Raw genomic sequence first — 24,093 nt, forward strand, 5'->3', positions numbered from 1 at the left:
GATAGAACACCATTCTTATGAAATGAATTTCTGATATGGCTTCCATTCATACAGACTTTACAAAGCCGGTGGGAGTGGTACCCACTCTATAGTATGAAACATTTGAGGTACTATGAAACACTCACCAGACTTCTGCAGATATTTTTAATGAGTAGTGTGATTTGATGCATGTGTCTGAAGGATTTGGGTATAGTGGTCCCTCTGCCTAAAGGCTCCTGTAGAAGGTTTTCCTTTGTCAGAAGGGCTCAGCCATGGTTTTTATAATCCATATTGGCTGAAATGACAGTTACACATTAGCTGCGTCTTCCTCCTTCCAACAATTTCTTTGGTAGGTAGCTGTGGAAAGTCTGTAATAAAATGACATTCTTTTATATCTACATCAAAAAGTCATGGCTTCTTCTTCCAGAAGATCTAGTAGGTTGGGCTTTAGTGATGCTTTTTTCTCTCTCTCTCTTATTTTTTTTTTTCTGAAAGATACCTACCAGTCTCTGGTGGCTTACAAACAAATCAGGCTGACATTTCTAAAGGTGTGAAAATACAGACCCAGACAACATTTAACAGAAAATTACTCAAAATTCCAGATTCTTTATTAAAGGTACACTCCTAAAGATATATACTGGTATATATATCAGCATAATTCTGAGACCTGCTCAGAAGAAGAATTGATGCGTAAAAGTTTAGGTGACCCGGGTAAAAATTACTTGGTTTTATGACTGCATATTTATTACCTTCTTGTTTGTTTTTATTACACTCCTGGATGCACTTATTATTGATACACATGGCTAATACTTGCAGACTCCTGCTAGGATCTTGGAATTATTCATATGTTGCAGTAGTTAGTTTCAAAAGTTTACTAGATAATGTCAAGCGGACATCCTCTGTGTATGTAATTTTTGAATTTATTGATAATTTGCTCATTATTTTTGAAGGGAGAGAACATAAATATAGCTCCTAATTTATGTTTTCATTCTCACAACTACTTAAATGTGAAGTAAAGTGTATACTTCTCTGATGATGGTGCTCACATGCCTCTAAAGTAAAGGTGATACTGTTTCATGGTGTTTTATAATACTGTTCTCTAGAGAATTCTTTATATGCCAGTGAGAACATGTGATTATTAAAGAATACATGTTATATATGTATGGTTTTAGGTAGAATTATAATGCAGTATTCATACTGCAGAGGAACCAAAAGCATGCACAATCTGAGAGCAGAACTTGTAATTGTGGTCTAATTACCATACCAGAGAGGCAACAGATTTGTGGATAGGGCCAGCAGGAATAAAATATGAAGATGAAAAGACACAGAACTATCTATGCATTACTCTCAGTTAGCAGCCTGCTGGGTCACCTCTTTGTGTACTTCTCAGGGAGTGCACCTTCTGCAAAGATTTTCGATTCTAGATTTTGTAAACAAATCTCATCGCAAACCCCTGTGAATTCAATTTAATCATGTTAGGAGGAGAAAAATAGTTGTGTGAGTCACATCATGAGCATTTCTATTATCCTAGAGTGAGTGTTTCTACTCTTCATATTACACAGAGAACAAAGTTTTCAGAAATCTTCTCTCAGGCCCCAGTACCCAGCCAGCCCTGCTGGTCATGGCTTCTGGGCCCAAGGCTGGAGGGAGCTGAGCGGGAGTGAGCTGTGAGAAGGCCCTGGTGGCTCTCCCCTCACTGTTAAATCCAGCACTCAATCCCAGCCTATGCTCCTCGTCTGACCAGGTGTCACAGGGATGAATTCTAGGTCTCAGGGCTTGCCAGATTGCCTTGTATCAACAGTGGCCACCGCTCCCTTGCCCAAAGTAGCCTGCTCATCTGCTTCCTGCCATTTTCTCACTAAATGTTGTGTTGATGACCTGAGATGTAGTCAGCTGGATGCTAACTCCTGATAGGTATGCGGGACTTGATTAGATAACCAAATTCTACAGTGTTTAAAGAAAACTAAGCGTTTGAAAAGCTGGTCAAAGAAAGCAGATCACATGGACCTGGAAAGCAAATTTAAAAAGAAATATTGGAAATATATTAAATTTATAGAGAGGTATTTCTCATGTTTATTTAACTTTTTTTTTTTTTTCCAAAAAATTCATGTTGCAAGCTTCTTCATAAACTAATATTCTTAAATTTGCAATGAAGAGGTCATATCTATGTATATGCAAATCTTGTTTAGAACAGCTGACATGAAACAAAACTGAAATTACAGATTTTTCTCTGTTTTAATGCGTAGGAATATTTTTTAGAAAATAGTGAAAATTGAGTTATTTGCTCTCAGATGTGTCTACTGAAAAAGAAAGTAGTTTTTCATGAGTGTTCTCAGCATACATATACATTTGGGCCTCAGAAAAAAAGGCCTTGGGATGAATATGTGCAGACATTTGAACTTGAGCACATATCAGCAGAATACTCTTAAAATTCTGAACTTAGAGTTTTGCTCTGAGATCAGTGTGCAAAAGATGAGATGTAATCACTGCTTTACCACGCTGTTGGTATCCTCACTGCAATTGCATTGTCCATCTCAGGAGAAATAGGCCTTTGGGCATGCTGCTCTGCAGTTTGAGCCACAGGTACCTTGGAGCACCTTGGCCAAACTTGCAAATATATACTGAAACTGTTTACCAAGCAGCCAGCAACCCGGCCTGGGACATTCTGTGCCTGCCTGCTGATTTGATTATGCAAGAAGGATCTCAGTGTTCATACCCAGTGTCTCTGAGCCAGGGAGATCATCAGCAAGGAGCTAGCAATCCAGTGGGATACAGCTGGTGTTTGGTGTGTTCCTGAGTCATAGTTTTTGAGGTGTAGGAGCCAGGTGATCCCAGAGCCCACATCTAGCTGCCTGTGACTTCTTTTTGTTCATGCCGGTATGCTTCAGCTACTCTTACGCTTCTCCATGAGGGCTCAAGAGAACACAGTGAGTGCAAGAGTCTGCAGTGTGGACATGATAAATCATGTATGATGTGGAGCACTCAATTAATTTTACTACAGCATGCAGGGATTGAGGGTTAGGAGTCATGCCTTGATATGCTCTGAGGAAAACCAAATGTAGAGGCCTGCAGGCTTGGAAAGTGGTTTGGCCAAAAAAGTCAGGGGGCATCTGGATTGTTTTATTTCTTAAATGTTTTCCTTTCTCTCTTCCTTCCTCCCTTTCTCCCTTTCCCCCTTTCTTCTTTCTTGTGAATAGAAGCTCTTACATTTTAAAAATAATAATTCTGATCAGTATTTCAACCATTTCCTGGGAAAAAAAAAGTCAGTATTTAAGCACTTTGCCACAGGAAGTTAGGAAAATATGGTTTAACCTGAAACTAATGGAGGGATTGCTGCTGATTTCTCTACAAATGAGCCTCATTTAAAGAGCTGAGACATAGTTGAGGTGCAGAAAATCCATAATTATACTAATTAGAATAAAGCCACTAGCTCACTATTTATCATTTGGTTCTTTCTTGTCCTTTACATACTTTTCAGTCAGCTTGGAAAACTAGGTAGGAACTGGGTCAACATGTACAGTTTAATTACTACAATACATTGTTTTTTGACACACACAGAAGTAAAAAAGGTCAGCAGGCCATTTCTTTAATAGAACTGCATACAGTGGACACAATGAAAAATACTTGCAGGCAATTTCTTTAAGAGGTTAGTAAAGGATGTCAGATGTTGCTCTCAGGTACAAATTTGGATGGCATTAACAAAAGACACACATCATAGAGGCACTGTATAAAATTATATTCCCTCAGATCCACCTGTGCTATATTTCCTCTGAATTTATAGAATACAAGTAAACAGTTTAGGGTTGGGTAGGGCTGCCAGGGAGGTTTATTTTTATATTGATAAAATATTGTTAGGATTCTAATTCCTCCGTAATCCAGACTATGAGTATATTGAATCTTTCATAATTAGTGATACATCACTTGAGCAAAATGAGTCTTTGCTGACTCTCATCTGAGTAATTTACTCTGTTGTGTTTTTTATTTTTTCTAATTTTTTATTTTTTAAATTTAAAACTTACTGTTGTACATCTATGTTTTCCACACTACAATAGTAAGAAAGCAATCCTTGATGAGGTGGCTGAAACTTAGCATGGTGAAGGTAGAAATGAGCATTTCAGTCTTCCCCATCAGAAGCGGCTGGTTTGAAACACGTCTTTCAGTGAGATTTGAGCTGTCAGTTAATGTAAGTAGTAGTTTCTTTCCATTATAGAAACCAGTCAGAGAAAACATCATGCAGGGAAATAGGCAACATAACACAAAGGCTTTCATTTCAGAAGTCTGAAGTCCAAGGAGTAATTCATTCTCAGGAACTGATTGTAATCGCAGTGGAAGACAGCCGTCCTGCTGCTCACACATAGCCTCCTCTAAGCAACATTGTCTCTACACAAAGCCTTGCAAAACTGAGAATACAATGTGTCTGATGCCAAATGAATATGTGATTGCCTACCAAACAAATTAATTTATCAAATACCGTATATAGCATCATGTTTACTGCTGATTAATGCAATTCAAATGGTTTGTATTTTTCCATGAAAAAGCAAAGGTGAAATAGAATTTGTATATTTTAAAAGTATTTTTATCTAGAACACAGTAGTAAAAAAATGAGCAACATAATGTACTGTATTATATGCGCCAGGAAGGGTAGGTTGGTTTTACACCATAGAAGTTGAAACATATGACAGAATCAAAGCATAATTATAATCAGAGATCACCAGTTGGGAATAACTTAATCCATGTAGTTCAAACCAAATACCATAGCCACAGATCAATGAATGTGTTCAAGTTTTGATTCAACTTTTTAGTTTTAATTTCTTCTTCCTCCCTGGCCAGCTTATTACTAAAATGATGACCGGAAACGTAAAAAGTTTAAATAAATCTGGTACATTTTTTTCTCCAAATATATGTAGATATACCACAAACAAGGGCATCTTTTATATCATAAATTAGCTTTATTTGTTTTAACTTTCAGAATCTGTATCTAGTTCTTATCTTGTGTTGACTTACTCTAGGATAAAAATTGAAATTAAATTAAAACCATAAGGTGCTGGTTTAAAAAAATATTGATGAAATATAATGATGGATATACAAGAGAAGAGAACAGCTATGAAGTGTTTGGCATTACTTTTAGATCATAAATCTGTGCACTTTTTGTGTGATTTAATATTTTTAAACTAGTAGAATTCAGCTTTTCAAATATTCTTCATGACAGTCTTTTTAATGAAAGATCACACTTTCAGTTTTTCAATTTTCAATTGATTTTCTAACTCTAAAGTATTAGCTGATACAAGTATACAAAAATCATGTACATTACATATTTATTCTAAACCTTCTAAAGTGACTACAAGTTACTTTGAACCAATTCTGGTATATTATACCAGAAGTGCTATATTATAACAAAACTAAAATAATAAAGAAAATTTTAATTTAAAAATAATAACATTTACCTTAGGGTGGTTAGTGAAAATCAGAGTAAGTATCAGAGTATATTTTCATTTTGGATTTGTTAGCTTCTGAGTATTATCAATTTAAGTTACAGAAATTATTTTAAATAAGAGCTCCTCTCTTGTAAAGATGGTTAACAGCATAGCAGGCATTGGGCTGTGTATGTTCCGTGGCACGTGGCTTATCTAGAAATACCAGCAAACTTCCCATCACTGGCAACACAGACAAATGTACAAGACCAAATCTTGCGTATTTCTTAAGTCTATCTTTTTTTTTAAAGGTATTATTTCCTACAAATGAACTGTCAGGGACATCTAGCTGTCAACTGGATGCCATTTGAGAGACATCTTGGAAGTACAGTTATACATTCCTTCAGTGTACATGATCTCTACAGTGATTTGTGTTTCATACTGTGTGACTTGTACACAAAATTTAGAAAATTTTAATCCATTTTCACAGTTCTTTGATGTAGAGGTCTGCAAAAGGGCTATGGTATGCTGAACTGGCAAAGTAGTCTTTTATTTTGGAAATTGTATCCATTTTTCCATATATTAAAAAGATTTTAAAGAGAATGCTGTAAATGACCACAGGCTGATTTCTTCTGGAGTTATTTTCTCCAGTTTGTCATTTGAACTATGTAATTTGTCAAACTTTGACTCTGTTCTGTTGAAATGGTATTATTTTTTTTGAACCTCAGAGAAGGAATTCCTACAGTTAAGACTTTCACCAGACTTTTTTTTCAGTAGAGACCAGTCTTATCTTTCATTCTTCTACAAATTAATACAATTGTGAGAACATTTTTTATTTCCTCACGTCTGTCTCATTATTTTGTTTTTTTTTTTCTGTACTTTATGTTTTCTCATTTTACCTTGCATTTTTTTCAGAGATCAATTATTTTACCTAGAAGAAGGTCAGTTTTAAATGACTGTGAAGGATCTGTTCACTGTAGCAGTTTTTCAGTGCACTGTGGAGATGGTAGAAGAAACCTGAGTCTGAAAACTACTCCATATACTTATTCCTGTAGCCAAACATAACAACTACCATATAAATAATGAAAGATTTTGAAATGCTCCCCTGAAGTTCTACAGTGTTACAAATAACTACTGTGAAAGAAGATTATTTTGTTAGATAAGCAAGTTACTTACCAAGTACTAGACTGGAAAACAATTTCTGTTATTACTTATTCTGCTTCATTTTTCTCAGTGTACATTTGGCTGTTGCGCAGACTGTTGAGAGTTTCTTATAAATGGTATAAACAAACCCACTTCCATTTGTGCTGCTCCTTCAAAATATTTAGCAATTTCTGTTATTGTATTCCTGTGAAAGTTCTATAACGATACAGATCTATGCAGATATAAACTTCTTGGTCAGGTTTTGTATGTTCATTCATATCCCATTGCTAGCTGAGTGAAGTTGGGCTGAGAAACAGAGCCTTACAATACATCTTTCTGTCTCTCACTCTTAAATGACAATATTAAGGGGTATGGGCACCAAACTTGACTTTTAGAGATTTCCGTTAAGAAGGACAGTGCTAGAAGAAATATGACAGAAACTTGACCTGATGATCCTGGGGCTGTTGACAGACCCTATTGCCATTTCTTGCCCAGATTATGCCCAGTTGAAGAGAACATGGCATGGTCATCCTCATCTCCTCAAACACCACTGTAGAGTAGCTCTGCTCACATTGCTCCTTGACACACTTAAGCAAAGACTAAGTAAAGCAAACAAAGATTCAGCATTGAAGGTGAAAACTGCAGCCTTTATTTGCTAGGTAGCTGAGCTAGAAACTAAAGTCAAGGTTATCAGGGCTATGAGGGGCCTGATGTCTGTAGGACAATGCATGTGATCTTCCTTGAATCAGTTTTGGGGGTCACTCTCTGGGGCTTTGAAATCTCACTAAAATTTGGAATAAATTGCATTTTCACCATATTAAGAAGTCACAGCCTGTGAATGTCTCCAGAAAATAAGCAACTACTACCCCAATCTTAATGAAATAATACATTTTTTTCTAAAATATTTCTGGAGGAGGAAATGCCAAACTGCCACGACTCTCTTTCTAGTTTATTTGGATTACAGAGTTAGATGAGACAAGGATTTCTAAGATCAATTTCTTTTGCTGCAGAATCTTCTTACCTGTTTGTAGACTATCGTGGAGTAAATTTCCATCTCATCTGTTGAAGTTACTGAACTTTGCTCTTCTTTCATTTAATGATAGGATTTCAAGCAGAGATCTGGAGCAGTGAATTCTCAGTTCTTGATCATACAGAATAGAGAATCAAACCTGCTCCCAGTTGGACGACTACTTATCATCTGTACAGTTAAAATACCAGAAAGGATAATGAAATGTGCCTGCCTAGGTCAGGAGAAAGCGCTGGTTGCTTACCAGGGAAGTAAAAATTGTTTGATCTCAGTGAGGTGAAGAGAGAATCTATTTCCCCTCAACGCCTTCGTTGCTGCAAAAAGTGGGGCATGCACAACTGTGTTTCAAGAGAGAGCAACAGGTTCTCCTGTGCTTCTTTTGGAATTCAAGTAGTATTTAGTCATAGCTTACAAATGCTTATTATGGCTTGTATGCACTGGAACAGTTCAGGTAAAATCCAAAAAAAAGCTATCTGAATTTAGGGCTCAGTCAAGTTTGGATGTAAAACCGCACTGCAGGCTATTCAACCTCAAGGTGCATAGGAGCAAGTAAAGAAAAGGAATTTTAATTGTCCAGGAACAATAAGGTTAGTAAGTAAAAATACTAAAATTCTGTCTAAATTGTCTCAGTTTTTCAATAAAAGGGTTTTATTTTGACTTTAAAGCAGGAAATAAATATCCATTTGAACTGTGTAGATTTGGGAAGAAAGAAAGTTAGGCCAAGACTTGATTGGCAGCAAAATTGCCCAATTGTAATTTTATGGATCACTAATAAATGCCTCCTTCAGCCTTATGCAGAACATAGGAAAGTGAAACATGGTTTTCTGGGGCTCAGTAAGTTACCTTTTTCACTTTCAGACATGAATAGGTTGATTTGATGAAAAGTAATGTATTGGCGGCTAAGGCGAAGGATAGGATAATTTACAGTGCAATTAGATGATTTACCAACCCTAAAATTGCTTTCCTGAAATATAAAACTATGTATAGTCATCTTCTTGTAAGGTTATTTTAGAAAGGGCTTCTCTTTCCTTCCCATTACTTAGGATACATGCCTATGCTCTGTTACCTGCAGAGCACATAAGTGCTGCATGGTGTTTAGACGAAAGGCAACAAATGTAGGGTGCTTTTTTTTTGTTGACTGTTGAAAAACTACTTGTAAATATGTTAGACCTGTCCATTTGTATCGTTTCACAAATCTCCTCCATACATTTCATACCAGCTGAATACCATTACTTTTCTCTTTTTTAAAGCTTGGGCCACTTAAGTTATCCATGTTAAATAATGCTGTTTGAAATCATTGCTCAATTTTGATGCGAGTTGTTCCCTAGCTTTCTACTACTACCCTCTTTAGTTTAGAAAATGCCCAACATTTTCAGCTTTTTACTGTTGTTAAATCATCTTAACTTAGTAGTTTTTGCAGCTTGGTTACATTTGCTCCTTTTGATTATATTCATCTAGATTTAATATTCCTGGGCCCATTAATTAAATGTATGTGCAAGAGTTGCTTTTTTTAAGCCTAAGAATTAGAGAAGATCCTATGGCCATTTCTGAACCATTTCTTTCTCAAAACACTAGTACAGAAAGCCCAGATATTTCTCTTAGGCAAACAGTTCAGCTACTTGAATTTTAACTGATAGCACAAAATTTGGTACCAAGTTGCTGAGTGCAGTTAAAATTTTTATTGTTTTATTGTGTTATATACAATAAGTAATATTATCTTTCCAGTCTAGATGAGAATACAACTATTTCCAGAGGGTTTTTTTGTTTGTTTCTTTTTGTTTTTGGTGTAGACGGAATTAATTTAGCAAGATTCCTCTCTCATTTTTTCTCTTGCTCTCTACTTGACTGTGTTTGGTCCCCCTCCCCCACCATTACTGTCACAAGAGATACCTTAAATTATATTCAGCATAGGTAAGGCAAATAAATGGGAAAAACAAAGACCAAAGTAGTTTGTTGTAATGGAGATGAGCAGAAAATTTTCTTGGAAACTGTGGTTTGAGGGTTGAGAGAAGGATAAATTGAAGTTGTTACAGTTGCAGGAAACAATCAGCATATTCCATAACTGATATCAAAACATTTGTGCTGCAGTACCCATCATCATAAACAAGAGTCGATGCATTTCTATTTTCTGAAAGCTAACTCCACTGAAACTTGACAGTAAATAAAAGCTGCATATTTTTCCAATTCCAGATCAAACCTAAAATCTTGGATCTGTGACTTCGTCCATAATATTTACTTATGCCTGCAGTGATAGGAGGAGATATAATCAAGTTCACTTTTTTTTCTTTATCTTCAGTTTTCTTACAGGGACCTCTTTGGGCCTTATTTTTATACTTGTCTTTCTTTTCTTCCAGCAGCCATTTGCATTTTTATGTATGTCTTCCTTCTTTTGTGTAATTTCCTTTTGTTTACCAAAAAAGACAATTCACTTCTTAAAAGTTTCTCATGTCTTTTGAGTTTTGATGGATCTTTTGATCCAACATGGCTATTCTGGTATCTTTTGAGTTGCAGTATTACAATAGGAGAAATGCAGTCAACATCGAAACAGAGAAACAGAGATCAAAGTCACTGGTTAGTTTTAAAACACCAATCTCTGTCCTTAATCTTTAACACTGAAAATAACTCCAATAACTGGAAGGAGGTTCCAACATATAGCATGTATAGCATCTATGTGCAGCAGGTGTAATGTCTACATGTAATCCCTCTACCAGCATGTTCATAAAAGAGCAGTTCCAGACAAACAGGAGAACCTATCACATGAGAATACTTCACATTTGCAATTAATGGCACTGTTAAACAATTTCCAAATTATGAATTAAAAAATTACTTAGAGTCTACCAGAATCAGTGAAATGGTGATCTATCTCTACTAAGAAGAACTGTAATTACACAAAAGGTCCAGAAGACCTTGCTGAGAGTGGTGAAGCCTTGGTGAGGCCACCCTGGGACACCAGTCTGTTCTTGCAGGAGCATCCAGAAGGGTAGATCGAGAGAGCAAACAAAAGATATGATAAGACTTGCTCTAGTTTGCAGAGCAGGTCACTTAAAGAATCAGGAATAAAATATGACTGTCTTGAATCACAGGTTGCTATCCCTATAACTGGAATGTGTCAGTTTTAGTAGCTACTTCAGAATATCCTTTTCATTGTCAGTTAACTGAATAAGGCAGATGATCATACATAAACTAGAAAATATTCAGTTATTTTCAAGAATTCTTTGCAGTATAGTATAGCCAATTTCAATATGCAATATACCCTTCTTTGTAGGGAACTATATGAATTTGAAGAAGATTTAAATGTGATACAATTGCGTAAGTTTGATGCCCTTTGAGTCTTACATAAGGGTAATTACAGTCTATCAAAGGAAATATCTCCAGAAGCATTTGACAAATAAAAACATATTTCAGATTTCAGTGTTGTTAATGAATACTTCTTGTAACTTAAAGATGTTTTCAGGCTTCTGAAATTATCATCTGACGTACTGAAAGTTTCGTGAGTTCTGGTTCAAAATGAATTAAAAAGTATGGAGTATATGGGGAACAAATTACAGAGAAAAGAAACATTTAGAAAAAAACATGTGAGTTTTATTTTAGTTTAATTTAGAAGCAGAAAAATCTACTTATGCCTTGATAATAGGTATCTTTTCTGCTTGGTTTTCTTTTTCTTTTTTTGGGGGGGTGGGGGAGGGGAGGGAGGTTACCTTTAATGATCTTGTATTCTTCATAATTTTTAATTATTTATTTTGCTGTTATAGAAATTGTTTAAATCTAAATAAAATTTAATTGAATTGTGATCTGATCTGAAATTTTCAGATAACTGCAGTGTTTTTGCTATTGCCTCTACCTCTCCCTTCATTTCTTGTCTTACAGTCAATAGTATGAGCTGATATTGAAGTGAACGGTTTTAATCTTCAGGTGTTTTAAAGGAAACGACACCTTAAGAATATGGTAGACAAGTTACTCTGAGTTAGGAGAGACAGCAAAAATGAAGCACTTCAACTATTTAGGAAATGTACATTTTAATGTTTAACATATAAAGGTTTCTTCGGTGATTGGGTTAATTCATATATTGATAGACATACTGTTCTATGGGTTTTACAGAAAATATTCTAATATTCATGCTTTGATATAGTGAACATTGGAAAGAATGCCCCACTCTACCCCCCCAGTGAATTTTGCCAGATCGTCAGAAATTGTCAATGCCCTAACAGCTCTATTGTTAAATTGGATTGATTTCTGGCATTGGTTTTTGGAATAGTCCCACAAGCAGTGTACCTAAAAACACTCTTTGAAACTGCTGAGTCATTTCAAACTGAATAATAATTTAAGTGAATTACCTTGAATTAGCTGAAGCAGATGTGTTCATAGTTTTGGCAAAATTAACCTATGAAAAATTAAAATAAGTCAATTGGTATTCATCTAACTCAATCCATGGAATAGTCTTAAATTCCTCTCTAGAGTGATCTAATGAAAGCTCTGGATGCAGGGTTGGGATGTATGTTTAGCAGCTAATTTGCATCTTAGCTGGTATTTTCCTTGCTTCAGTGGAAGAATAATTGGAAATGTATGCACTGTATTAAATGTGTCGACTGAAGCTGTAAATTGGAAGAGACTGTGTTTGGTATATAAATCTAGAGAGTACCGCCAGGTTTGGTCATAAATATGTAACTTTCTGAGTTCTACAACAGATAATAAGAAACATGTCAATGAGTGATGAAATGCAGATTTCCAATTATTTTAACAACAATAAACTGGCTTTTGGGGAAGTATTTATTACAAAACTTTCATGGTTTCTAGTCAAAAGAATAGGATGGAGAGCACATAACTCATGGTGTTTCCCAGGTGAACAGCAAATTAATGTGCTCAAAATTCCAGTGGGAAAAGGAAGATTTGTGTTTGTCTTTTGCTATAAGAATTAATTCCCTCTTTTCTTGTTTTGTTCTTACTGCTATTTTGAAGGGAGGAAAGCTATTTCTTAATACTCTGATGGAAGAAATTTATGAACCTGGTCTGTCTGTGACACAGTAAAAAAAGAACATTTAAAATTCTATAGCTTTCACATTCTGATATGTTTAAAACTGTATCTAAAGACTGAAAAGAGCTAAGGCTATATTTCAAAGAAGATGCAAGAAGGATAGCTGCCTTAGCTTAACAAAGCTAGATGCTTTCAGATTTGTTCTGAGACTATGTAGGTTAACTTTCATGAGGTCTTTAGGTAATTGCAGAGTTTTGATCCCAGCAAAAATACATCCACATCTTAGAAGGGAAGCAATGTTTACTTTAATGAAGGTGGGCGGTGTGAATGTGTACCCAATTAAGTTACACTATGATGTCTCAATAAATAAATAAATAAACAATGAATTATTACTCTGAATTCAGATTGGCATACTAAAGGTATAAGAAGTGCCTAGAAGCTCTCCTCAGGAGCTGCCTCCTTTGAATCACTTGTCCTGTTGGGATTCCTTTCCTAAAGTTTGCGCCATTTCCTTCATACAGTTTCTCTAAAAGTCCTGAGATAAGTGTCCCAAATGAGCATACCTCATTCAACTTCATTGAGAGTTGGGAACATGAGATCTTGCTGTTTTAGCTCCTACTAAGGCAAAAAAAAAGAAAAAAAAGAAAAAAAAAGAAAAAAAAGAAAAAAGAAAAAGAAAAAAAGAAAGAATGAAAAGGAATGCCATTCTATCTAGGAAACTGCTGGAAGTGTTATTACCGTCCTTTATATTGTCCTTATTGCAGGAACATTGCTGTTGTGTAAGAGAAATATGAATAGCGTGGCAGATAAATCATCAACATTTAAAAACTTAATTTAGATTCCTTTTTAAATCAGAAGCAATAATGACCAAGCCTGACAAGTCTTGTCATTCTCTCTTTGTGTTTACAAAGGTGTTAGAGACCCATGTATCCTTACAAAGAATTATTTCTAATATGAATACCTGATTTATACTCAGAGCTAATAAACATAAAATATTTGTTTTTTAAATATACCACACAAAAAATCTACGCTGTTCTTATTAGTTTTAGCCTACTGTTTTGTCTGCATGTCCCTGTAACTGAAGCCTTGTCTTAAAGAACATGAAAAATTACCTTATATTGAGTGATTACTTGTCACTGACATTACATAGGAGATCCATGCATCAAACATATACGTGAAATAGGAATGCAATTGTGCAGGTGAAGACCAACATGAAGCGCAGGAAACAGTAGATCACATAAAAACGTCCTTACTTTACATATTTAACACCACAATATTTTTTTTTCTAAATATGTGGTTTGGATGACACTAAGCTTCTATGCTGTTAACTTTTACTACATTTGGTATAAAGGGGACCTACATACTATGAGTAATTTTACTTAAACATCAACATACTTTGGAACACAGTCTTGCAATGTCTAGTATTAAGGTTTGGCTTTTTTTTTTTCCCCCCGTTAAAATATATTCTAAAATGCATTTTAATTTGAAAGTTATTTAGGGATTTTTATATGTAATTCTCTATTCTGGCTGTAATTACATTTACCTGGAAAGTAGGTGATCATCAATAGTTTTATTCCTAAATTTGTTTTATCCTTTGTGTATTTTTAAGGTTCCCTATTCTGGAGGACACCTCTCTTTTAAGTGGCCATTTGTGACAAACCGCAGTGCATTTGTATCAAAACGATGTGTGCCTACAGGTCACTCACAGTAGGGATTTTTGTACAGGAAAAACACTTATGAGCAGCTCTAGTTCTTGCAAACAGAGCTAGAAACTCTGGTCAAAAAAAGCCCACAACAACCAAGCAAGTTAAAAATATGAAAAAATAATGACAGTTGGCCCCCTGCAGTCCCTCTTGTAAAGACGAATATCCTCCATGTTCAAAGACACATGAAACAAAGACACTATGCATGATCTGGAAGATGTACAATAGCACAACAGCCTCATACAATAATGTCAATATAAAGTACACAGAGACTATACATTCACCACACTACTGATTACCAATTCATTCATTAAACGACGCTTGTTTCTTCTTCCTTTATTTAAAAATACACATATTTAAAATTACTACATAAACTATGGCAGTATCTTAATCTCTTATGAAAAGATGTGTTGAGTAACCTTTCTCTGATCCAGTAATGGATAACGGATAATGACCTAATAACATGACCTAATAGGAACAACAACAACAAAAAGCAAACCAAAAACTCAAACCATCTTTTAAATTGCTTGTCATATCAGTTGAATATTATATTACAACAGAGGAAAGGGAAACAGAAACGTTTTCAAAGCTCAAGTGAGTTTTTACCAACAGTTGTCACGAAGAATAGCATGGTTATTATCCACAAATGAGTCATTATTCACAGGCTGTGTGGCACTAGCACTGTCTGATCAGGAAATATCAACAGAATAGTAAGCTCAGTCATGGTTCTCAGGCTACCAAAAAAGCTCCTATACCTTTAATTTTTTGCTTTCTGCTTCTCTTTTGTTTTCCTTGGAAATGCCTCGTGAGGGACAAGCAGGTGTCTGCAGTGACTCAGGAATGCAGGGAGGAGCAGGTGATCCACCCACAAGGCAAATAATCTAAACCTCAACTCTGAGCCATCTACTTTTGGTAAAGGCAGATCATCTAAGAAAAAGGCAGAGAGATCTACTGATGAACTGAACTAAATGAAAAAAAAAAAATGCATTTAAAGTTATGAAAAATGATTCTAATGACCAGAGTGCCCTTGTGTAGCATCTGAAACTTATTACACTGTGTTACTGTGTATTACGCTTTACCTGCTGCAGTGAATTAACTTTTTGTCTTAGTTACTATTATTTTTTTTTGTGGTTGTTGTTTTGGTGTGTTTTTTTTTTTCTTTTTTTGGGTGGGGGGAGGAAGCAAGAATTTTTTTATCCTTCTTTACATGATAAACAGGTAGTATGGTGGGGAGGGGGGGGGGGGAGGGGAGGTGGAAGTAAGAATGATAGATATACAGTTGGATATCAGAGATACTAGTTGGTATTAATGACCCTGAACAGCCTCACCTGGGACTCTTAACCACTCCACCCATGATTCTGGGAGTTCTATAGCATCTCTGGCTGGAACATCTGCCTTAGTCTAACCTGTAATGAATGAGAGCTGCTCTGAAAGTAAGGTCTCCTGTTTTATTATGTTGGCTCATGGGATCAGAGGTGAATGTTGGTGGCATGGTCAGGAGCTGAACCTTTCCTCTAATATTGCATTCCATTTTGTTGCCGTGTGACAGATGGCAGCATGCTGACAAAATGGGAGCTGACACAGAAGTGGGGATGGAGCAAAGGTTTGTCATTGAATTCCTCCATGCAGAAAAATATTTCACTCATTAGCATTCATCACTTGTTGCCATATGTTTATGGAGACTTGTGTGGGAACCATTAGGTTATGGTCTGAACCACTGATTGAGCATCTGGTGAGGAGCCATAGCTAGCCCTGGGAGCACAGGTGCAAGCAATTCACCTATGTGAATAGAATATATAGAATATATAGACTATGCCCTGGGCCTATCCCTCCCTAATCTCATTTAAGGGCTAGTAGACAGAAGGGAAATATCTTTAGTTGGAGATTATTTTCTTGTGGGTGTTTGCAGTGAGTATTCCCCTATGGAATGGGGGTAGGTTATTCTTCTCTTATTATTGACTTTTTTTTTTTTTAATACCTTTCATGGGTTATCTTAAAACTGCTCAGGCTATTTCATCTTTCTTTTTGTTCTATACAAGCCCAAACAGTGAATGTGAGCATAGTAAGGTGGTGGGAGGTGCATTTCAAAAATGGTGATAAAGTTATGAAAGGTAAGCTGTATTCTGAATGGCTATGCAGATTTTTGTGACCATGGCAGGAAGGCTCTTGATCACTGCTGGCAGAAGTGTACTATGTGGTGACTATGCTGAAAATATAGTGCTTTATAGCTGGGAGTTTGCTTTCTCAAACAGTATTATCATGCTTTTTTTTGTATGTGTTCTGGTTTCAATGGAAATAAATAGGAGACATTACTTCTGGAGCTACCTATGTGCATATTGAAATTCCTCTTGATTTATAGGATATCTTATAGAACGGATAAACCACCAGTGTCAACTCAGGGGTAAAACTAAGTTTTCTTATTCATCAGCTAAATTCACTTATAGGAAGAAATAAAATTGTCATTCCTCTTTTCTATAAACCTCTTAAATATCAGTGTCTTATTTAACAAACAGCTATGGATTTGAAAAGGTTATATTATTTTTGAAGACCTTAAGTATTCCATGACTTAATTTTCTAAATTTAATAAAAGATACCTTTTGTTTCTTTAGAATTTGGTAGCTTACTTTTAATAACATTAAAAAAAGAAGCATTAAGTTTAAAAAATAAGGACACCTGATGTGGAAATCATCTGTAGGCGATAAATATGGAATGTGACAACTGTTTTCAGAGTGAAATCACTTTGAAGATCATCATGAAGTAAGTCATTATAGTTATTTTCTAGAGTCATCTTACAAATGTGATTTTTTTTAAACATAATAATTAAATTGAAATAGTATTCTGAATAACACCATGTTTGGGAGCTGCAAACCAAGAAATGTGCTATCTGTTTAAGGATTTTTGTATTATTTTTTTTCAGAAAGCTTCATCAGAGCTTCATCAATGAAAAAGGACTGGGATAATCTCTAAAGGATAATATAGAAAAAAGAAAGCATGGGCTGTAACACAGCAAGGTAGACTTGGTCTGAGTTCTGACATCTTGACAAAGAAAGCAGAATGACTCTAAGTATGTTCAAGTATATTTTAGTGCCTTTGTGAGTGCGTCTTGCAGCTGAGATACATTGTTTCTAGTCAAACATGAGGATTAGTCTCTAGATTTTCTATAGACCTCCTTTTCATGCATGCTTTCACCAAGTCTGTTTCCACGACTTTTTTTTTTAACTGAGAGGTTTGATGCCTTGAGGAACTGTCATAAGATGGATATAGTTGTTTTTCATGTATTACTAATCTTGCTACATTAGAAATACCCAAATATAGTTTTTAAACATTTTGAACCAAAAAACAGGCAAAGCTCAGTGTAAAACTTTCAGATGTCAACTTTGCACCAAATTTTTTGCCTCTTGTGGATGTACTCTGGATCTTGATGTGATTGCTTATGTTTTATAGGAGTATATGTTGATTACATACTACCTTTTGTAATGAATTTTCTTCTAAGATCTTAAAAAAAAAAATTACATTAGAATTGGGTTGTACAAATCTTGCTCTTTTCCATAACACTGCAAAAACAATTTGATTGTATAAATGTTGTAGTTTACTATTTTCTAGTTTCTATTAGATGTCTTGTATCTTGAGGTTGTCCTTTAATGTCTGCTTCTTCTTCCCCTGTACCCAGCCAACCTTCATATGTACTTCTTACAGCTACTTTTCAGTCCTCATGTTAATTCATATTTACATGTTGAAGTTGGCTAACCTTTTCCATTTGCTAACTTGCTAACCATCCAGCAGCTCTCATTGGATTCTGAGTAATCAAGTCTTCAAAAAGATCAGTTTACATCTCTTACATCCTGTGAATATAGATTTAAGAAGTGGAATTCTGAAAACCTTCACAAACACATACATTGAAGGTTTTGAGACAGAAAAAGGTTTTCCAAAAGCATCTGTTTTCTGGGTTGTTTTCAAGAGGTCCTCTCCTGACCCAACACTCTGTTCATGTATGCTTCAGTTACTGCAAATACTGTGTAAAGTTTTACTGCAAACTCTTCTGCTGTGTATAATACCTGAAGTAAGAAGCAGGATTTTGCTGTTAAATTCATAAAACTTTTATGTAAGAGGAAAAAGTAGACTGCCAGTATAAAGAAATGGTGTTAGGGGTGAGCATTGTGTGCTTGTAAGCTATGCAAGATGCATGTGGTCTATTGCAATGAGTTCACAGAGCCCTGAGCTAGTGCTGCTCCTGCCAGAACATCTGTTCTGGCTGGGAGCATCTATAAGGAATGCAACTACCCTGTTCGTCACAAGGTCAAACATGCTTTCTTAAACCAAAATGATTTTTGACAAGATGGAACACAATTTGACCAGTTGTTGTACACTGAAATTTTAAATTATGCACATACTGTGTATGACAGATTTATTTGAAGACTTTTTTTTAACCTTCAGCTAGTTAAATAAGTCTGGCAACAAAAGGCCTTTCCTATGGACCTATATACATAGATAGGTAGATCTATCTATCTATCTATATAGCTCATACCTGGTGATGTACCCAAGAATAAAATCACTCGTTCACTGGGAATGCTCATTAAACAAACATAAATTGGTTCCATTGTCTGGAACTTGACTGTCCTCACTGGACTGTGATGAATGCTGCTCATTACTTAGATTAAGCATTCAGCTTTGGGAAGTCTACCACATTGTGAATTGTTTCACGTTATTAGGCAAAGAGAAGGTAGTCATGTAGACAAATGGCACTGTTTTAACCAATTAACTCAAAAAGTCTAGATGTAGTACATAATGTCAGATTTATAATAGTTCACAGTTAACACTGAGCTTGGATGGGTTTTCATACCCACTGAGGAGAAAAAATTGTCACTAGGGATGTTCCCTGCTGGCTGAAAAAAGGTTCTGAAATTGTATTTATCTTCTTTGGGGCTGCTTGCTTTTCAAAAGCAAAGCAGATATTTTTGACAATAAATTGCCCAAGTGACACTTTCAGGTCTGAATCCTGTCTGAAGCAGTCTGCTCTTTGCTATAGATGAGGCAACACTGAGCTCTTAATAGGAAGATGAATATGAGAAATTTAATCTATAAATTAATTTTTTATGATAGGGAACAATACAGCACACAAATTCACTGTTTTTTTGTAAATAAAAGAATAAACTCAAAATCCTTCTTAGGATTTCATACAAGAAAGAACTAAATGAAATGAAAGAGTGAAGCTAATGCTAATTTTAAAAATAGGTTAGTATCTCAGGGCAAGATATCAGTACAAAGATAATTTATTTAATATGACTCAAGCAGAAGAGGCAGGAAACTAACTTGGCTGAACAATTTCCTGCTAATCAAACTGAAGGAAGAGATTGTACCAACAGTGGAAGCAGTGACACAACTAAGACATGCAAAGATGGGATCTGGAAAGCCAAGGCAGAGATGGAATCAAAGTTAGTGGGGGATGTGAAGAATAGCAAGGGGTTCTATGAGTAGTTTGGCAAGAAGTGGCAGGCAAAAGAGAGTGCATCTCAGCCTACAGTGGAACAGGGAGCCAGTCTGCTGATGACACCAAGCTGAGTGATACGGTTGGCAAAATGGAAGATAGAGATACCTTCCAGGGGGACCTGGACAGGCTTGAAAAGGGGGCCCACATAAACAGAATGAGGTTTAATGATGCCAAGTGCAAGGAGTTGAACTTGGATCAGGACAATTCCAGATATGTTTACAGATTAGAAGAAGAACTCATTGAGAGCAGCCCTGTGGAGAGTGATTTGTGGGTGCTGGTGGATGAAAAGCTGGACATGAGCCAGCAGTGTGCTCTTGGAGTCCACAAGGTCGACTATGTCCTGGGCTGCATCAAAAGAGGAGTGGCCTCTGGCCACTGGGGGAGGGAAGTGATTATCTCCCTTTACTCTGCCCTTGTGAGACCTCATTTGGAGTACTGCATCCAGCATAAGAAAGATGTGGAGCTGTTGGTGTAGGCCCAGAGTGGGGTCATGAAGATGTTCAGAAGACGGGAGCACCCACCTAGTGGGTGGCAACCTTGACCATAGCAGAGGATTGGAACGAGAAGGTCTTTAAGATCTCTTCAAACTTAAACCATTCTATGATCCTGTGAATGAATGGAGTGGTGCAAAAGTATAGTAATTTGTGTTGATTTTTTAACTTCCACTGCCTGATGATTCATCATAATTTGGCTCCAAGTCACTTTGTCATAATGGACAAGAGATACCTCTGTGGGATAAAGAAGGTCGTTGTATTACTAACGAGTGGTAAACTTATTATTGTGGCTCAACAATAACTTGAGCCAGACGTAAACGCCCACAAGGCGCCTAGCCCTTACAGGTAACCAGTCTTGGTTGCGCGGGAAAACTGTTGTGTTGAGCGACTATATAAGGCTCTAAGCACCTACAATAAAGCCCTTTTGTTCTACACCAGTGAAGGAGTCTGCACCTCTTTCGCCACAAGGGAGGGAGCACTCCTCCACGATGCACTCCTGCAACAGTTGGCGCCCAAACTGGGACTTGAACGAACAGAGACGCGAGCAAACGGGTAAGAAGGAACAGGGACCTGAAGTTTAACCTTGAAGACTTGAAGACTGACCGGTCTGGAGCACGTTGAGAGAAACGTGGGTGCGTTGAGACAAACACGGAACAATTTGTAACAGTGCGTTGAGATAAACGCTGCAACCTGAAGATTCATCTTCCCCAGCCGCTCTGATTGCCTTTCCCTGGACCGAAGGTAAGCGTCTGCGTTATAATACGACCTCGGAACAAAATAATCTTCCAGTTACTTTTCAAATTATTCTTAAAAATGGGGCCCACTGCCATTTTGCAGCAGATGCTTGTATGGGCTACCAAGAGTGATCCCTCGATCACAAATCAGACAATTTGCGATCCTGAAGTATGGGTCCGGATCGGGGTGAGGCTGTAGGACGCTGCTACTAGGGGTGATAAGACAGCGTTTGGGTTGCTCCAGACTTAGAGAAAGATCTTTGAAGCCCTAAAGAGCCACTTAATACTGCAATCTGATACCCCCAGTGTGCCTGAGGGCAAGGGAGCAGATGGTCGCTATACAGATCAGCCCGCAGTGCCATCGGCTCCCCCGCTACCACCATCGGGTTTTTACTGATCGTAGCCCCAGATCAAGAACCACTCTGGGAAGCTTTATCGTATAGTGTCCTAGTGGACTTGCGACGCACAGTCACACCCATGCCCCCATGTGAAATATTGGCAGACAGTTGTGCTGCTCAATTGATTTATTCTCAGGCACAGCCGGTGCCGGCTGTGCCCATGGAAAGGGGTGCTGCAGGGTTTGGATCAACGGGGACCCTCACACAGAAGTTTGACGTTTCAGGAATTTTAGCACTATTGACTTAAAAGATTTTTTTTTCACCATCTCTGGACCCCCACGGTGCTCCTAGGTTTGCTTTTTTCTGTCCTTTCTGTAAAGCATCAGCACGAGACCAGTAGTATCATTGGACGGTATTACCTCAGGGCATGCAAAACAGCCCTACAATCTGTACAGATAATGGCTCGGGATATATATCCCAGAAAATATTAAAGTTCTTATAATCACGAAAAATTAAACATCTCACGGACATACCATACTTGCTTACAAGACACACCACAGTTGAATATACCCATCACACCCTTAAAACTATGCTACTTAAGGAAAAAAGAGGGAGTGGAGAAGCCTTCTAGCAGGAAGGCTTGCTAAAATGAATTGCTAAAGAATTTAAATCGAGGATGTAATGACAGAGGACCACCGATAGCCCTCATTTCGTTTCAGTTAACGAGGAAAGAGTGAATATTCATGGAAAAACTATGATACTAGTAAACAATCTGGAATCCTGTTAATGGGAAGGCCCATTCCCACTGATAACTTGAGGAGAGGAAGAATCCTCAGGATAAATGTACTGGTTGTTGTCAATCTGTTTGTGATTTTTAAATGTTTATCAACAAGAAAAAGCTTACCAGTTAAATAAAAAATGGAGCGAAGGGTAAAGCAAGAAACAATGGGAGTAAGCAACTATAGCTGTAAATACTTTCTGTAAGTATTTTGTTTTGTAGAGAGATCTAACTTAGTGGTTTGTTCTGTTTCATGAGCAGGTGTTCCACCTGGGCTCTGTATCATACACTGGCCATGCAGATGTAGAGCACAAGTGGAAAAAACACTGTAGGCCCTGATAAGAATAAAAGTAGAAGAAAATCTGTGATGGGTGAGAAAGGAAAAGTGCACTTTGAAGCAGGGGACGCCCAGCTGGCGTTGCCTATGGCATCCACCGCCGGCGTGTTCCCTATCTCTCCTTTTCCTGGTTTGCCATCTCTCAGGTGTCAATAAGTAATAACACATTAGCTTAGAAAGTTCCCATTTCCCACTTATGGAATTGTCTAAAATAGATGCCTGAGTGTGCATATATGGACTCAAAAAATCGTGACTTATGTAACCTTTTTCTTACGTTTAGTGTGTTATCAGTCGAGGCTTTGATTGAGTTACGATGATTGGAATCTTTGGGAATTGGTTAGCATGGACTATTGTTTGTATTCTAAAGAACCCATCGTTTATTCAGCATGTCAATTTTAGTTTAGCTACTTTTAGAATTGTTTCTGAACCGCGCTTCTTATTCTATTAAAGAAAAGGGGGAGATGTGGAATAAAGAAGGTCGTTGTATTACTAATGAGTGTTAAAGCTCAACAATAACTTGAGCCAGACGTAAACACCCACAAGGCGCCTAGCCCTTACACGTAACCAGTCTTGGTTGCGCGGGAAAACTGTTGTGTTGAGCGGCTATATAAGGCTCTAAGCGCCTACAATAAAGCCCTTTTGTTCTACACCAGTGAAGGAGTCTGCACCTCTTTCGCCACAGCCTCGAGGGAGCATGATGCCCTCTTGCAACATGCCTCTACTAAAGTCACTAGAGTAAGCGCAGAGTAAGTCACTGCATTACTGGAATAGATATGGTTGTGTTTTTATAATAGGATAAATGTAGTATTGTTGGAAAGTGTCAGCTGTTTTATTCTGAAAATGTATTTGAGCAAATTAAAACCCTTAAAAGAAACATACTAGTTTCAGAGTAGTAGCCTTGTACTAGAGGAACTATTTTTTTGTTACGTATTTTAATTCAGATTCAAAACTCTCAAATTACCATTTTTTTTTTACATAACAAAGCATGTTACATAGTATTGTGAATTTATAAGCAAGAATGTGTAAAACAAAAATAATCCTTTTTTTTAAAAAAAAAAGGTACCATTTTTTTTTTTTTGAAAACTGAATGATCACTCATGTCTTTGAGATCTAGCCAATAACTGTCTGATTTTAGTAGGCCAGCCCAGCATAATCTATCAATTGAAATAAATCTAGGTGTAGTTTTTATTTTTATTTGTTGTGTAAATGAGATCCCCAGACTAAATAAATAATCTTCAAGGTATGAGGGCTGCTTTGAAAGTAATGCTTCCTGTTTGATTACGTAGCCCATGACATCAGAGGAGGGTGCTGATATGGCTGTAGAAGCTGATCCTTCCCACCAATATCCAGTTATATTTTGTTGCTGTGTGACAGATGGCAGCAGAAGGGCATTCTGACAGAACGGCAGCTGACGTGGAAGTGAAGATGGAATTCGGCGACACACCTTCACTCCTCCATGCAGGTAAAATTGAACCCATTTTGTATGCTTTTTTGTACCCTCTTTGTGTCTGTTGTAGTTTCTGTGGAAATAAATAGGAGGCATTATTTCCTGAGAAATCTACTAGAAACAAGGCTCTTCACCATATATTAGTAGATAATTCAAAAAGGAGGATAGCCTAGGTCTGAGTACAGTATGTCTTTGTTCAGGCCTATTTACCTTATTCTAGAACGAAATATGTCTAGCTTGTA

The sequence above is a fragment of the Gallus gallus genome, chromosome 2, assembly GCF_016699485.2.
Source record: "Gallus gallus isolate bGalGal1 chromosome 2, bGalGal1.mat.broiler.GRCg7b, whole genome shotgun sequence".
Lineage (NCBI taxonomy): Eukaryota > Metazoa > Chordata > Aves > Galliformes > Phasianidae > Gallus > Gallus gallus.